At 43.2% G+C, this 15,975-nt stretch overlaps 1 non-coding gene across 1 annotated transcript; it reads left to right on the top strand.

Annotated features, from left to right (window-relative positions):
- The first annotated feature begins 8,895 nt into the window (after positions 1–8,895).
- Positions 8,896–8,978, top strand: trnas-uga (transfer RNA serine (anticodon UGA)). The gene has a single exon. It is a non-coding gene; the product is annotated as a tRNA-Ser (tRNA).
- Positions 8,979–15,975: the final 6,997 nt, after the last annotated feature.

Here is a 15,975-nt window from a genome sequence, read left to right as displayed (position 1 = left end):
AAATAAATAAACCATCAACTTCAAGATGGTTTAATTTTTCACTTTTGCACCATCCACTAAGAAATGTTCACAGTAAATATACATTTTCATTTAAAGAAAACAACACACTCAAACAGGTATAATAACATAGTCCATTTTTCTTTGTTCTTCTTCCTCCAACCGAAATCCTTCTCGATTGACAGTCTCTTTGAAAAAAGTCTCTGCACGATCCATCCATTCCTCTACTCCTCGGCATTTCTCTTTAGAATCAGATACTTTAGTTCAATCTGACCACAGAGTCCCTTACAATTCTCCAATACAGGAATATTGGTGATCACAGCTTTCAGGCAGCCAAATAAGAACATAAGAAAATAAGAACTAGGAGCAGGAGTAGCCCATCTGGCACCTCGAGCCTGCTCCGCCATTCAATGAGATCATGGCTGATCTTTTGTGGACTCAGCTCCACTTTCCGGCCCGAACACCAAATGCCTGTTGAAAGTTCGCTGTCCATTGAATTTTTTTACGGTTCTTCAGCTATTCCATCAGTGGAGTAATCATGCCACAAAACATTTGCACAGCTGTCAATCAAATCCACTCATGCTAAGCAATCACATTATTTCCCTTCGTCTTGAGGGTATCGGAAACTCCGCAAGGAAACTGATTTGGGCTGCTCCAAATTCACTTTAGCGTAGGTTTATCACCAAACCTGCCTCCTGTAGTCGATCGAAGAACTCCATACGATGCCTTAAATGTTCTTTCCATGTCTGGAAATTGGAGGTAAAAGCAGATTGTCCCACTTTCTCAATGCAATCCCTCAATGGTGGGATAGGATAAGAGTCCGTTCTTGTAACTGCATTCATCTTTCTGTAGTCCACACCCAACCGTTGGGTACCGTCTGGTTTAGGTACCATCACTATGGGTGAGCTCCATTGGCTGCACCCCACTTCAATTATGCCATTCTTCAGCATACCCTCAATCTCTCTGTTAACCTGTGCCAATTTTAAAGGATTAAGCCTATATGGATGTTGTTTGATAGGAACAGCATTTCCCACATCTACATCATGTATAGCCATTTTAGTACTTCCCAATTTATCTCTGCAAACTTGCCCATGTGATAACAATAACCCTTTCAGGTCAGTTCGTTTTTCCTCTGGCAGGTAATTTAACAATTCATCCCAATTTTTAAGAACATCCTCATTTTCCAATTGAATTTGAGGTATGTAAAATTCACAGTCATCTGGATTTGGTTCTTCACTTTGAGTTAGAATCATTAAAACCTTTTTCTCTCCTCCCCTTTCAAAGTACGTTTTAAGCATAGTCACATGACACACTCGGTGAGTCTTCCTTCTATCTGGTGTTTTTACCACATAATTCACCTCACTTAATTTCCTTTCAATCTGATACTGTCCACAAAACCTAGCTTTTAGGTTCCCCTACCACTGGTAACAACACTAAAACTTTATTCCCACTGGCAAAACTACAAACTTTGGTTTCTTGTCTGCTACCCGTTTCATCACATTTTGTGCAACTTTCAAATGTTGTCTAGCAAATTCACCTGCTCTATTTAATCGTTCCCTAAAATTTGACACGTAATCCAATAGTGTAATTTCCAAATAGTGTAATGACCAAAAATTAGTTCTAAAGGACTAAATTTGGTAGACTCATTAGGTGCATCCCTAATTGCAAACAATCCGAATGGGATTCCTTTACCCCAATCCTCTGGATAATCTTGAAAATACGCCCTCAACATTGTCTTTAATGTCTGATGACACCTTTCTAACGCTCCCTGCGATTCTGGATGGTACGCAGTTGATTTAAATTGTTTTACTCCGAAGGTATCCATAACTTCTTTGAATAACTTTGAAGTAAAATTCGTTCCTTGATCCGATTGAATTTCTGTGGGTAATCCATATCAAGTAAAGAATTGAAGTAACTCCTCCACAATCAGCCAGGAGCTGGTTTAGCACAGCGCTAAAGAGCTGGCCTTTAAAGCAGACCAAGGCAGGCCAGCAGCACTGTTCGATTCCCGTACCAGGCTACCCGAACAGGCGCCGGAATGTTGTGACAAGGGGTTTTTCACAGTAACCTCATTGAAACCTACTTGTGGCAATAAGCGATTTTCATTTACTTTCATCCATTTAGCTGTAATATTACGTACTGGAATGGCCTCTGCAAACCTAGTAGACACATCCATTACAGTCAAAAGATATTGATTCCCATTTTTTGTTTTAGAAGCGGTCCTACACAATCGGTTAAGTCCCTTGTAAAAGGTTCCTCAAATGCTGGGCTGGGTATTAAGGGCGCTGGTTACATCACTGCTTGAGGTTTCCCTGTCACTTGACATGTGCGACATAATTGAGAAAATGTAACTACATCTTTATATAGTCCAGGCCAAAATTTTTTTTCTGGATTTTAACTTGAGTTGTCCTTATTCCGAAATGATCTCCCATTGGTACCTCATGTGCAACTCGCACCACCTCCTCTGTATACCCTACCGGCAATACTACTTGATGAACTTCTGCCCACTTTTCATCAGCCTGCATATGTAAAGGCCTCTATTTTCTCATCAGGACATCATTTTTCCGGTAATAACACTCTGGTATACTCTCAGATGCCTCTTCCGTATATGCTTTCTGATATATCCGTTTTATTTCTACAGCTTTCTGTTGTAACTCCGCCAATTTTCCTGAACTAAAAATATCCGCCTCATCCTCCACCTGTTCTTGTTCTTTTTCAACCATCTGATCAAAAATCGTTTCTCATTATTGTACTTCAACTTCATCTTCACTCTTTAATTTCTCCTCTTGTCTTAACCTGTGACTTTGCGACCTTGTTACTACACAACCCGGAATACTCCCAGGATATTCGTCCGTCAACACTTCAGTTGACTGATTTTCCACTGGCTTATCAACCACAGTAGGCATCACTCCCACCTGCGATCCAGCTATATCATTACCCAAGATAAACTGTACTCCTGGACAAGATAGTTTATCTATTACTCCTACTACCACTTCACCACCCTTCATTGGACTTTCCAACATTACCTTATATAATGGAACGCTACTCCTCTCACCCTGAATTCCACATATCACCACCTTTTCTGGCAACATTCTTCCCAAACTACATAATTCCTCATCTCTTACCATTAAAGATTGACTAGCCCCTGTATCTCTTAAAATTGTGACTTCGTTACCTGCTCCTCCTGATACACATGAGTAAACTTTACCCACACAAGTAAATTTTTTTAATACATCTGGCACCTTCTTAACAATTACTTCTTGAACAGGCTGTACAATTGTTTGCACCTCCTTCGCTTCCCTTGGGCTTTCCTTTCCCACTCTAGCAAACCCCACCGTCTTATCCTGCTTTACCACATCAGCCTTCTCAGTGCTTTTCTTCAACCACCAACACTGTGACTTTACATGGCCTAATTTATTACAGTGAAAACATTTGAAACTTTTCATTTCTTTTCCAACTTCCTGAATTTATTTTTAAATTTGAGGTACACTTTCTTTATTGTCTCCCTTCAGATCACCTTTACCTTTACCACTTGAGTATTTCTCATGCCCCCAGTTTCTATCCCTCACCGTCTGAAACTGATGTCGGAAACCAATCTTTGATTTTTGAACTAATTCATAATCATCCGCCGTTTCCGCTGCTAATCTCGCAGTTTTAACCCCCTGTTCTTCCACATGAGTTCTCACTAGATCAGGAATTGAATTTTTAAACTCCTCCAAAAGTATTATTTCTCTGAGAGCTTCATATCTTTGTTCTATTTTCAAAGCCCTTATCCACCAATCAGAATTACTCTCTTTGAGCCTTTCAAACTCCGTGTATGTTTGACCAAATTCTTTCCTTAAATTTCTAAACCTTTGTCTGTAAGCTTCAGGCATTAGCTCATATACACTCAAGATGGGTTTCTTCACCTCCTCATACGTTCCAGATACCTCATCCGGTAGTGATGCAAACACTTCACTCGCTCTGCCGACCAGCTTTGTTTGAATCAGTAACACCCAGATGTCCTGCAGCCATTTCATTTGTTTAGCTACCTTCTCAAATGAAATGAAAAAGGCTTCCACTTCCTTCTCGCCAAGCCTTGGCAATGCTTGGACATATTTAAATAGATTCTTACCAAGCCTTCGACTATGACGTTCGTACTCACTATCTTCATCGCTATCATCCAACTGTCCGTTTCACTTTTGATCTGCCAATTTTAACTGATTGTCATGTTTCATGGCCATTTTCTGATGTTCAAACTCCCTCTCTTTAACTTTTTCCCTGATCTGTATCTCCCTTTCTTTTTCTTTTTGTTCTGCTAGGGCTATTCTTGCTTTTCTCCTTTTCTTTTTCCTCTCTCTCTTTCTCTTTCTTTTTCCTCTCTCTCTCTTTCTCTTTCTTGTTCCTCTGTCTCGCTCTCGTATGCAAGCCGCTTCAATTCTTTCTCATGTTCCATTTGTTTAATTTGCAACTGAATTTTTGCCGTTTCCAATGAGTCAAACCCTATCTCAGGCAACTGTAAATGCTTGACCACCGCATCATTTCCGCATTTTGTCAGGTAATGTTAACTGCAATATTCTTGCCAAATCTAACAGTCTGCTTTTCGTTTCTGTCCGTAAAGTGCTACGTGTGACATTCTCCACCCCCAAAAACTTCTGAGCCTCTGAAAGGGCCATTGTTCACAACACTCTCCCCACTTAAACTAAAATACCAGACCGGAAAAGCAACAATCCTTCACTGTCTTTAAGTTCACAAAAGCCAATCCAATCGACAGACTTTTATTCCGGACGAGCCCCCAATTGTTATGGGCGAGGCGTTTTCAGAACCCCAAAATGTATCATGGAGTTCAACCAACCTCTCCCTATAATTGATTTGTTGCTTTACCTAGCACTCGGCTTTTTCCCTAGGTATAGCATTACAATTATGGACACGTGGGTTTTTAAACACCAAACACTGTTTATTCCATGAATTCAACTTAACATCTTCAATAAACATTGGATCTCTTAACACCCCTTACTTCAAAGATAACTCAGAAAATATTGCAACAGTAAATAATTCCTTGAAATGTTCCTTCAAACTTCCAAGCGACTTAACACCTTTAAACAGAATCACATCAAGTTAAGGGCTTTACAATTATGAATTTAAATCACCCAAATGATCCCGAGATGGTATTTTATGTCAGAGATCCAGCTCCCTGCAAACACAGACACTCCCAAGCTCTTTTCAAACTTGCAGCTCTCTGGAAACACACAGACACACACAAGCTGCTTTTTAAACTGAAACTAAAAACCTGCAAAATGGCTGACCTAAAGCCCAGCTCCACCCACTCTCTGACATCACTGTTTTCTTAAATGTACATTGCTTAAACATCCAGTCTTCAAGGTACACTCACATGACAGGGGCTGGTTTAGCACACTAGGCTAAATCTCTTTCTTTTAAAGCAGACCAAGGCAGGCCAGCAGCACGGTTCAATTCCCGTAACAGTCTCCCCAAACAGGCGACGGAATGTGGCGACTAGGGGCTTTTCACAGTAACTTCATTGAAGCCTACTCGTGACAATAAGCGATTTTCATTTCATTTCATTCATGACAGTACACGATGCAACCATGTCATTTATCTACCTTCTGTATGTGATTCGTCATTGTTTGCGATACGACCTACCACAGTGCTATCATCCACAAAATTATAGATTGAGTTGGAGCTAAATCCTGCCACACAGGATATGCCTCCATATTCAGCGGGTCCGTCCATGACAAGACTGAAGAACGATCACTCGTCTATCCAAGCAGTGAGGTTTGCCCCATTGTGAGACAAGATTAGCAGAAGGAAAACCAGATGAATTAGATTCAGATCACACGGTTATGCCAGAACTGAATCATGAAAACCCCGCCTTCTCACAATTCCCGTTGCAGCCTTCCCGAACAGGCGCCGGAATGTGGCGACTCGGGGCTTTTAACAGTAACTTCATTGAAGCCAACTTGTGACAATAAGCGATTCTTCTTCTTATTATTATTATTGCTCCTCGCCTGAGGTATGGTGAACCTCAGGTTAAATCACCACCAGTCAGATCTCACCCTCAAAGGGGAAAGCAGCCTATGGTCATCAGGGACTAGAGCGACTTAATTTACTTTAGAACTGGATCAATGTGTGATATTTCCAGGAAGTGACTTCCTCAGACTGACCAAATGATTGACAGCCGGGAAATGAACGACCATTGAGGAGTGAATGGTACCTGAGGCTTGGTTGGAATGTTGGTTTTAAAGGTTCATCATGAAATCTAGAGATAAAAAGACGGGAAAGTGGGCATGAGGATTATCATGAAATCATTAAAATGTAAAAGGAGGCAATTCGGCACATCGACTCGGCACCGACCCTCTGAAAGAGCCTCTGTGTCCCCACCACATCCCTGTAACACCACCCAACTTTCTGAACACTAAGGGGCAATTTAGCATGGACAGTCCACCTAACCCGCACACATTTGGACTGTGCGAGGAAATCACAGCACCCGGAAGAAACCCACACAGACAGGGAGAGAAAGTGCAAACTCCACACAGTCAGTGACCAAAGGCTGGAATTGAACCCGGATCGCGGGCGCTGTGAGGTAACCACTGTGACAACGTGCCACCGTATGAGGTCATAACACGTCATATATCCGATCAAGCATGATCTCATTGAAATACGGAGCATATTCGATGGGCTGAATGGTCTACTTCTGCTCCGACGTCTTATACCCTGATATTGTGTAAATGTGTTCCGGTACTTGTGTAAAACTCTTGTTAAACCAACACAGGCACCGCGTGTCGACTGCATCTGATTATCTGGCGCAGAGAAGCTGATTGTGGAATACATGTCGTACCCATCAAACTCTGCTACTCACCTGACTGAGATTTGTTCTGTATCTGTAAATCACAGGTAGTGTTCGCGAGTGGAGGGAACACTCTGCACCTCAGTCTCTGGAACAGGTTGTGAGAGCAGGATTCCTTCATTATGAGTCAATGTCAGGGACTGTATGTGAGGGTGGGTTTCAATCTCTATCAGACATTGGTACTGAATGTCAGTGTGGAAATCTGTCTGTATTTATCAATCACAATTACTGTTTGGTAAAAGTAATCAGCACGGCTGTGACAGACAGAGACCCACAGAAAATCAGGAAGAGACTATCAGGACACACAGACAATGACACACAGAAAAGGTGCCGAGATGGAGAAAATGGTTATTTAGGAAAATGTGTTTTCTGCTGCAGAGAGGCCCTGTTTGTAAATGTATATATGCTCTGTAACCGTGCTCTCTGCTGTGTAACTGAGCTCTCTGCTGTGTAACTGTGCTCTCTGCTGTGTAACTGTGCTCTCTGCTGTGTAACTGAGCTTTCCGCTGTGTAACCGTGCTCTTTGCTGTGTAACTGTACACCCTGCTGTGTAACTGTGCTCTCTGCTGTGTAACCTTGCTCTCTGCTGTGTAATTGTGCTCTCTGCTGTGTAACTGTGCTCTCTGCTGTGTAACTGAGCTCTCTGCTGTATAACCGTGCTCCCTGCTGTGTAACTGTGCTTTCTGCTGTGTAACCTTGCTCTCTGCTGTGTAACTGAGCTCTCTGCTGTGTAACTGAGCTCTCTGATGTATAACCGTGCTCTTTGCTGTGTAACTGAGTTCTCTGCTGTGTAACTGAGCTCTCTGATGTATAACCGTGCTCTTTGCTGTGTAACTGAGCTCTCTGCTGTGTAACTGAGCTCTCTGCTGTGTAACTGAGCTCTCTGATGTATAACCGTGCTCTCTGCTGTGTAACCTTGCTCTCTGCTGTGTTACTGAGCTCTCTGCTGTGTAACTGAGCTCTCTGATGTATAACCGTGCTCTTTGCTGTGTAACTGAGCTCTCTGCTGTGTAACTGTTCTCTTTGTCGTGGAACCGTGACTCGGCCGGTGACAGATCTTCACTGTGGTTGTGTCAAATCATTCCCTGTTGTGTAAATGTGTTCCTAGTTGTGGAATTATGATCCGTCTGAAGCAGAACCTTTCTCCGCCATTATTGAGCCGAAATTTCAATTCCAGATTTATTAAATTTTGTCACCAAGGGTTAGTTCAGGCCTCTGGATTCCCAGTCCAGCGACATAACCTTGTGTTCCTGTTATGAATACAATTCATTTAGCATCAATATTTTCATGGAAGCGCCCACGACCCTAGGATTAAGAGTCCCAGGCTCTACCGACTGAGCTAGCCGGGCTGGTGCTGCACTATCCCTTAAACCTCTTCTTGAAGAGAGTAGCTGGGATGCTCATTCGGAGGGACAGTGCTGACTCGTTGGGCCGATGGCTTCCTTCTGAGCTGGATATTCTACGATTCTATGATCCAAGGATGTTGATGCGTTGGAGTCCTTCTGCCATACTGCCCACTCCTGACACCATGTAGAAATGCTGGTCTCTCAATGACTGGCGACCAAAGACTTGTAATAAAAAATAACTGACTTAATAGTTGAGCAGCGGCTCCTGGCTTGTGCTCTGACCGCGATAAGGGGAGAACTGCCGGAATCCCGACACGTGATCATGTTAGTTGCGTCATCAGGTCATCATGTGGCAATTCGGCCTGCACAGGTCTCCTTCTGTGCTGTAATTCCTAGATTTTATCACTTTAATTTACTTCCAGACTGGGAAGTGTGGCCCTGTTCCATTGGAATTTCTAATATATTTCCAATGTAACTGATGTTGTTTCACAAACTATTTAATCAGTGGAATTGTGCGTTTAGGGAGCTGAGGTTTTCGATTCTCTCAAGGCTTCTCTCCAAATCCAATGGTCATTTTCCACGAAGATTCAACCACTCCTCACATAAACCCCGGGGCCCCGTTGATCGTTTGAATGCAATAACTTCCTGGAGTGATTCCAGGCTGGTTTTAGAATGTATTCTATCGACCAAATTATTGATGAATGACACAGCTGCGATGGCCGAGTGGTTAAGGCGTTGGACTTGAAATCCAATGGGGATTCCCCGCGCAGGTTCGAGCCTTGCTCCAGCGACTGTGAATCGAAATGTTTGCAGAAGTCCCCGCACAAGCCACTGACTCGAGAATAAATCGGAATGTTTGTAAATGAACGGTTTGAACCGAGTTCAGTCTAACATTTTTTGGGGAAACTGAACGAAATATAAAGAAGCTCGCACTCAAAACAACAATCAATAAATAATAACGTTTCCTGCAACGTTTGGAAGGAGAAGCAGCAACGGCAGCGAATGGAAACGTGGTTCGGTTTCATTCAGGTGAATGTATTTCTGGGGGAAAAGATCGTGGTAGAAATGGACCATATTTTATCTCTCTATCTGTTTCTTTATTTCCTTCCCTCTCCCTCACTCACTGTTTTTGTGCTTCTCCGGGGACTGATTGGATACACAGTGAAACTCAGCCCCATCTTATCCAAACTCTTTTGGACGAATACATCCTGGTGATGGACGGTCCTGAATCAGTGGAAGAATCGACAAACCATTCCATTCTTGGCTCTGTGAGAAGTTCCATTCCTGGTTGTGAGGTGGCTCTGAGATAAAGGGATCGAGAGAGAACGAGGTGACTGCAGTCTGACTCTTACTCTGAAAACCAGTTAGTGCGCCCTTGTACAAAGTGGATGTGTCTGAGAACAGGAGGAAAGCAGATCATGGGCCTGTGATTGATTTTATTGAGGCGGACATTGAAAAGTGAAGCAGACTTTTAACCAGTCAGCGCCTGTCGCAGAACTGCTAAGGAATTACGGCTGTTATTGAAACGGTTCATCTTTAATTAGTTCCAGCAAATCGATTCTACAAGAGGTGTTGGTGTGTTGTTTTCAGAGTCACTGTCATAGTTTCTTAAAATATGACTTGTGCTTGTTTTTGTTTTGTTCAGTAAATTGGGGAATCCATTTGGAGCAGGTGCAGTTGGTCAATATCTGTGCCTCTTGCTTGGCAGCTCCCCGGGAAGCAGCAGCTCCATTCCTATCCAGATCTGTGGACACAATCAGAAGACCCAAACTATTGCGCACTGCTGCCATCTCCTGGCAGAAAGCAAGTTGTGCAGCAAGGTAACGATGTATTCGTGACACGTTTCAATTGGAGCAAAATAACATTAACATGGTTAAATATTATCATTGTAGTAATCACATTTAAATCCCCAGATATCTGATTTCTGCCTGAGCGATCCAGCTCATCCCGATCTAACGGAAAATGAAAGATTCCCATTACAGCCATATTGGTTACAAGAATATCCAATCTCTGATTTAATACATTCCCCCGCTTCATTGTTTGTGTATTCGTTCTATAAATACAGAGCGGATGGCATAGCCCGGGGACAGATGGTGGTATAGTGGTGACTGTCCCAGCATGTCCCAGGTTCAGTTCCTGGCCATCACAGTGGTGAATTATTTAATTAAATATCGCAGGTCAGGACAGAAAAGGAGTGGACACTCCTCAAATAAAATTCACCAATTGTTCTCATCACCCACGGGTTTCATATCTAACAGCCAGAATCAATTTGTTTTGAGTGGAAACATAGTTTAAATTAACGACAATCTTCAACATTAATAACTAAGTTCTCAGTCTGAAGCAATAGTAAATAGGTGGGTTAAACGGGCCAGAAATACGAACCACGCAACGTTCCGTCTACAAAATGAGCTTAAAAAACTCCTAGTGGCTGAATAAATTAATCACTAAGTAAGTTACATAATTAATACCAGTAAAAAGTTATTACGGAAACAGGATGAAAAGGGCAGCATCAGGACACAAGGACAAGGTAAGGTCTCAGATCAGAGTAAGAGTCCTATGTAATGACACACAGAACATCAGAAATAAATTGCATACATACATTTATTGTGGACTGGTGCAATCTCCTGGCTGAACGGGAGCCGTGTGACACAGACACTTTCATTCAGGAGCGTTTCAAATTGGAGTGAAATGCACACAAACAACACGAATTTCTTTCTGCTCACTGTGCCCAGTTATAGTGATCTGTATTAAACAGCAGGAGCGGGGCCCGCAGTCTTCACCTTGTTTTAAAAGAATTTAGAGTACCCAATTCATTTTTCCCAATTAAGGGGCAATTTAGCGTGGCCAATCCACCTCGCTTGCACATCTTAGGATTCAGGGGACGAAACTCACGCATACACGGGAGAAGGTGCAAACTCCACACGGAGAGTGACCCATTGCCGGGATCGAACCTGGCACCTCGGCGCCGTGAGGCAGCAGTGCTAACCACTGTGCCGCAATGCTGCCCTCGCAGTCTTCACCTTCACGGTGAGTCTGAATTTCAGTTTGGGGGTTTCAGAGAGAGCGGATGATATTGTGCAAACTGAAGCCACTTTTCCTGTGAATGGAGCCGGTTAAAGAGTCCTGGCCGGCCTGAGAGTCCCCGAGCCCGGGGTCAGTGGGAGCCTGGAGACAAGGCAGATCCCAGAGAAAGAGAAATGGATAATAGATGGAGGGCGGATAGGAAAAACGAGGAAGGGTGAGAGGGGGGAAAGGAGGTGAGTGACACAATGGGTGAAATTGTGAGAGGAACAGATGGAGGGAACTGGAGGTAGGGAGGCAGCTGGAGGCAGGATTCCCCTTTATTTATCCTGATCATTACCACTTCAAATAATTCGAACAGATTGTCATGCATGATGTGCCCTTCTTGAAGCCATGCTGAATCTGTTTCATTATGTTATATATTGCTAAATGTTCTGCTATTATATCCTTTAGAATGGACTCTGACAGTTTCCACATGACAGATATTATGCTAACTAGCATTTAGTTATCTGTTTCTGTCTCCCTCCCTTTTCGAATAAGGGTGTTATGTTGGCAGTTTTCCATAAAGAACAGTACAGCACAGGAACAGGCTCTCCGGCACTACCAGCCTGCGCTCATTATGATGCCTGTCTGAAGTAAACACGCTGCGATTTTCCAGAATTTAAGGATTCATGGAAGATTTTCACCAGTGCATCCTTTTCATCGATGAGAAGTTGGTAAGAAGGTTCTGAATGTGCAGCCTGGTTTGCAATATTGGAAATACATCTTCCGGAAGCACACTCTTCACCACTAATACCACTCCAGTCAATCTCCACTGCACAATCTCCTCGGTCTTGGCGGTTTTCCAAAGGATTTGTTTGAACCCTGGCCAGGATCTAACAATCCACACGAATGCCATATGACTCCAATTCTTTGAATCCCATCTATCAGAGCAATTTTGATAAAAGGAGGTAATGACACATTATAGACAATGACATGCTTCCTTCAATGTTACTCTTCTTAATGACATCAAATACAATTGGTCTGAAATCTGTATTGAATAAATAATCATCAAATTCTGCAGTCAGTCCAGGAACAACCCGCGCCTTCATTCCACTTATTGTAACTTTAATTTCCCTGATCACACTTCTTTATCACAAAGGTTTCTTTAAACTCCCTTCAATAAAAGTGCTCACTTTCCTCATCCACCATTCGTAAATGTTTTCTTTTGTATAAAACTTTTGTTAAAGCAGAGGAACGAGAACGACTGGCTGTAGGTAATGGTCACATGTCATGTGGACCAGATGTGATGCAGCTGAGGATGCTGAGTGATGTAATAGTGGACATTGTGAAGTTACTGGCCAGAAACGTCCGAATTCTATTTGTGTTTTTAATGGACAGCTACAATCCACTTGTTTATTCCAGGACACAACAATGAATAAAGCGAATCAGTGCTGGACAGTTTCTAACAGCCCAATCCTCCAGCTTGTTCTTATTGACAAACCCGTCCTGGATTGAAGGTTTTTGCTTTAAGAATGAGACCACCACCTCCTGGGAATACAGCAGCGATTCCACGAGCACCTGAGCTGTAAACGTGAAATTCAGTGAAAGGATTTCACCCTCCGCACGGAATCTGATCACCTCCTCAACCCCAACATTCAGCTTGGGTGGGCAGGCAAGACAATTTCCTTCCCCCCGCCCCCCACACAGACTGGGCAATATCCCAAACTCGTATCCTGCTATTATCACAATGCTCCACAACATCGCTCTCTTAACAAAACTCCAGGAATCTCACCCCAAATCCTCAAACCTTTTATTCTGTATTCAACTAACATTTTGTCCCCTGATTAAGTTCATCCAGGGAAGAGAGGTTTGGTATTCCGAGTTCCTCTGCAGATATCCGGTTATTGTTTAATGACCAAAAGAGGCCTCAAACCTGAAAGAAAGCCTCTCCCACAGCCCAGTGAGCATGTCTCCATTAGATGGTGCAGTCAATACCTGCAGAGTAGATAACAATGGAGAGAATTGTGAGGAATTTCACCGTCAACATTCGGTGGAAATAAAGGATTCAAAAGAAGACATTATTTTAACTACTGAACAGATTCTCTGGGAGCAGGACTCAAGTCAAAGGGAAAAATCCAGTTGATTTCTAGTCGAAAGTTTTAACCATTGGACTGAATTCAGTCCTTGTGTTAAAATGTCTGTAAATTATCCACTGGAAAGTGAAGGACAATTTAAACCTGCAATTCTGGAACAAAGACTGATTTTGCGCTGTTATGCTCTTGGGGAGAATTGCAGACAAAGAGGTCTAGGGGTACAAGTTCGGAGCTCCTTGTAGGTAGAGTCGCAGGTGGACAGGGTGGTGAAGAAGCCATTCAGCATGCTCGCTTTTATTGGTCAGGATATTGAATACAGGAGTCGGGACGTCTTATTGAAGTTGCACAAGACATTGGGAAGAACACACATGAAATACTATGTTCAGTTCTAGTCACCCGATTATGGAAAGTATATTGGTAAACTAGAAAGAGTGCCGAAGAGATTTACGAGGATGCTACCAAGACTTGGTCCTCTGGGTTATAAGGAGAGACTGGAGAGGTTTGGACTTTTTTCGCTGGAGCGTCGGAGACTTCGAGGTGAACTGATAGAGGCCTATAAAACAATGAGGAGCATAGATCAGGCAGATAGTCAACATATTTACCCAAAGGTAGAGGAGCCTAAAAGGCATAGGTTTAAGGTGAGAGGGGAGAGATGCCAAAGAGACCAGAGAGGATTTGTTTTCACACAGAGGGTGGTGAGCATCCTATGCGGGCTGCCAGAGGCAGTGTAGAGTCGGTACAATGTTTTCCTTTTAAAAACAGTGAGATATTTACCTGGGCATGGTGGATATAGAGGGATATAGATCAAATGTGGGCAAGTGGGACTAACTTAGTGATAGAAACTGGGCGGCATGGACAAGCTGGGCCGGAGGGCCTGTTTCCATGCTGTAAACATCTATGACTCTGTGACTCTATGGAGGAAGTGTTCAATCACACAGATCAGGTCAAACACAATGACACTCTGCTGGGATTGATTTTAGCTACAGAGTGTGAGGATGTTTCGCTGAACAAAACGGAATGCTTGAAATATTTTACGGATCCGTGGTATCTCTGACAAGAGAACTAGTTACCATTTCAGATCCTGACCTTTCATTGGAACGACCTGTTCCTCTCTCCACAGAAGCTGCCGGATCAGCTGAATATTTGCAGCATTTTCTGTTTTTGTCTCGGGTTTGCAGCATCCGCAGTATTTTGCTGTTGGGCCAAAGGACAATGAGTTGCTTTTTCTGCACTGAGGGTTATTGCAGGTCCCTCTGGCTGTGATTATCGCTGATTATCCATCTCTGGGACCTGTATTGTTCAATAAGACTGCCGTTTGTGGAGGGTTTCTGAAATCCTGTCAGGGAGCTGGAGTTAAAATACACGGAGCCCTTACTCAATCTAAATGTAGGGCAGAGCAGTCTCGAGGTGCTCAACGGCCAGCCCAGTTTGTTTGTTCCTGTGAATACAACAGGATATAAACAGAGACAGCTGCAAAAACATGTTGCATTTCATTCATAAAGTCTTCGAATCAGACAGCAGAGAAATGGCCCTTCAGCCAATCGCATCTGTGCCGGTCAAAAACAACCACCGAACCATTCTCATCCCATTTCCCAGCACTTGGCACATCGCCTCGTGTACCCTGGGGTCGCAAGTGCCCATCTAAACACTTCTTAGATATTATGAGGCTCTCTGCTCCACCAGCCTTTCAGGCAGCGAGTTCCAAACTCCCGCCTCCCTCCAGGGAAAGAGGTTTTCCAATGAACGGTTTCACAAGAAAAGCCTCTGCAGTCAGGAGCTATTAATAAAGTAATGACACTGTTTGATTTATAAACGACTCTTACAACCTGCCCTGTCACCTTCAATGATTTGTACACATGTCCATCCATGTCCCGCTGTTCCTGCACTCTTTTTTGTAAATAGACACTTTATTTTATATTGTCTACTTCTGTTCTTCCTACAAAAATAAATCACTTCATTCCTTGTCTGCTACATGTCCTCCCATTGCACCAACCTGGCTGTGTCCTTTCGGAGTTTTACTAGAATTTCTGTAGCGCTTTTCACAACCACAGGGCGGCCCAAAACATTCCCAGACAATGAAGTAGTTTTGAAATGTCGTCACTGTGCGAATGACTGAACTTTTGAACTGCCTGTTGGACAACTACAGAAATCCCCATATGGGGAAGGGAAAGCGGTGCAGGTGTGGCGCTGTGGCGCATTGGACTTTTCGTCGTTGTCGTGATGAGACATTTAAAAGTTGTGGGGTCGAGTCCCACCAGAGTCAGATTTTCGGCAATGTTTGAAGAAATCAGTAACAGGTTTATTAATGTTCCCAGATAAGTGAAACTGCCGCCCCGACGAGCTTCCGTCTGAAAGGTGATTCCAGTCAATCTCCTCTTTCCCGTCTGAGCAACGTCACAGAACAAACCCATTCTGGACTAAAATAAAATTCAGTCTGTTCCCTCCTCAGACAGATTGCAAACCGGGCAGATATATCAGCGGGCAGTTTGTTACTCACAGGCAACTCCAAACAAGGATGATGTTAATCGACACGTTTATCATGTTGCAGCTTTAGACAGTGGAGGATTATCACAGGCGCTCTGTCAGACTGCATGTTCCTTCAGACAGGTTTCCGACTGGACACGTGAAATGAGCGGCCGTGTGAACATTAGTGGTTCAGGCGGAGATTTCTCACTGGAGTTCCAGTTCCATT

The sequence above is a fragment of the Scyliorhinus torazame genome, chromosome 24, assembly GCF_047496885.1.
Source record: "Scyliorhinus torazame isolate Kashiwa2021f chromosome 24, sScyTor2.1, whole genome shotgun sequence".
Classification (NCBI taxonomy): Eukaryota; Metazoa; Chordata; class Chondrichthyes; order Carcharhiniformes; family Scyliorhinidae; genus Scyliorhinus; species Scyliorhinus torazame.
Note: the sequence above shows the minus strand (reverse complement) of the source record. Positions and strands in the feature narration are given on the sequence as shown.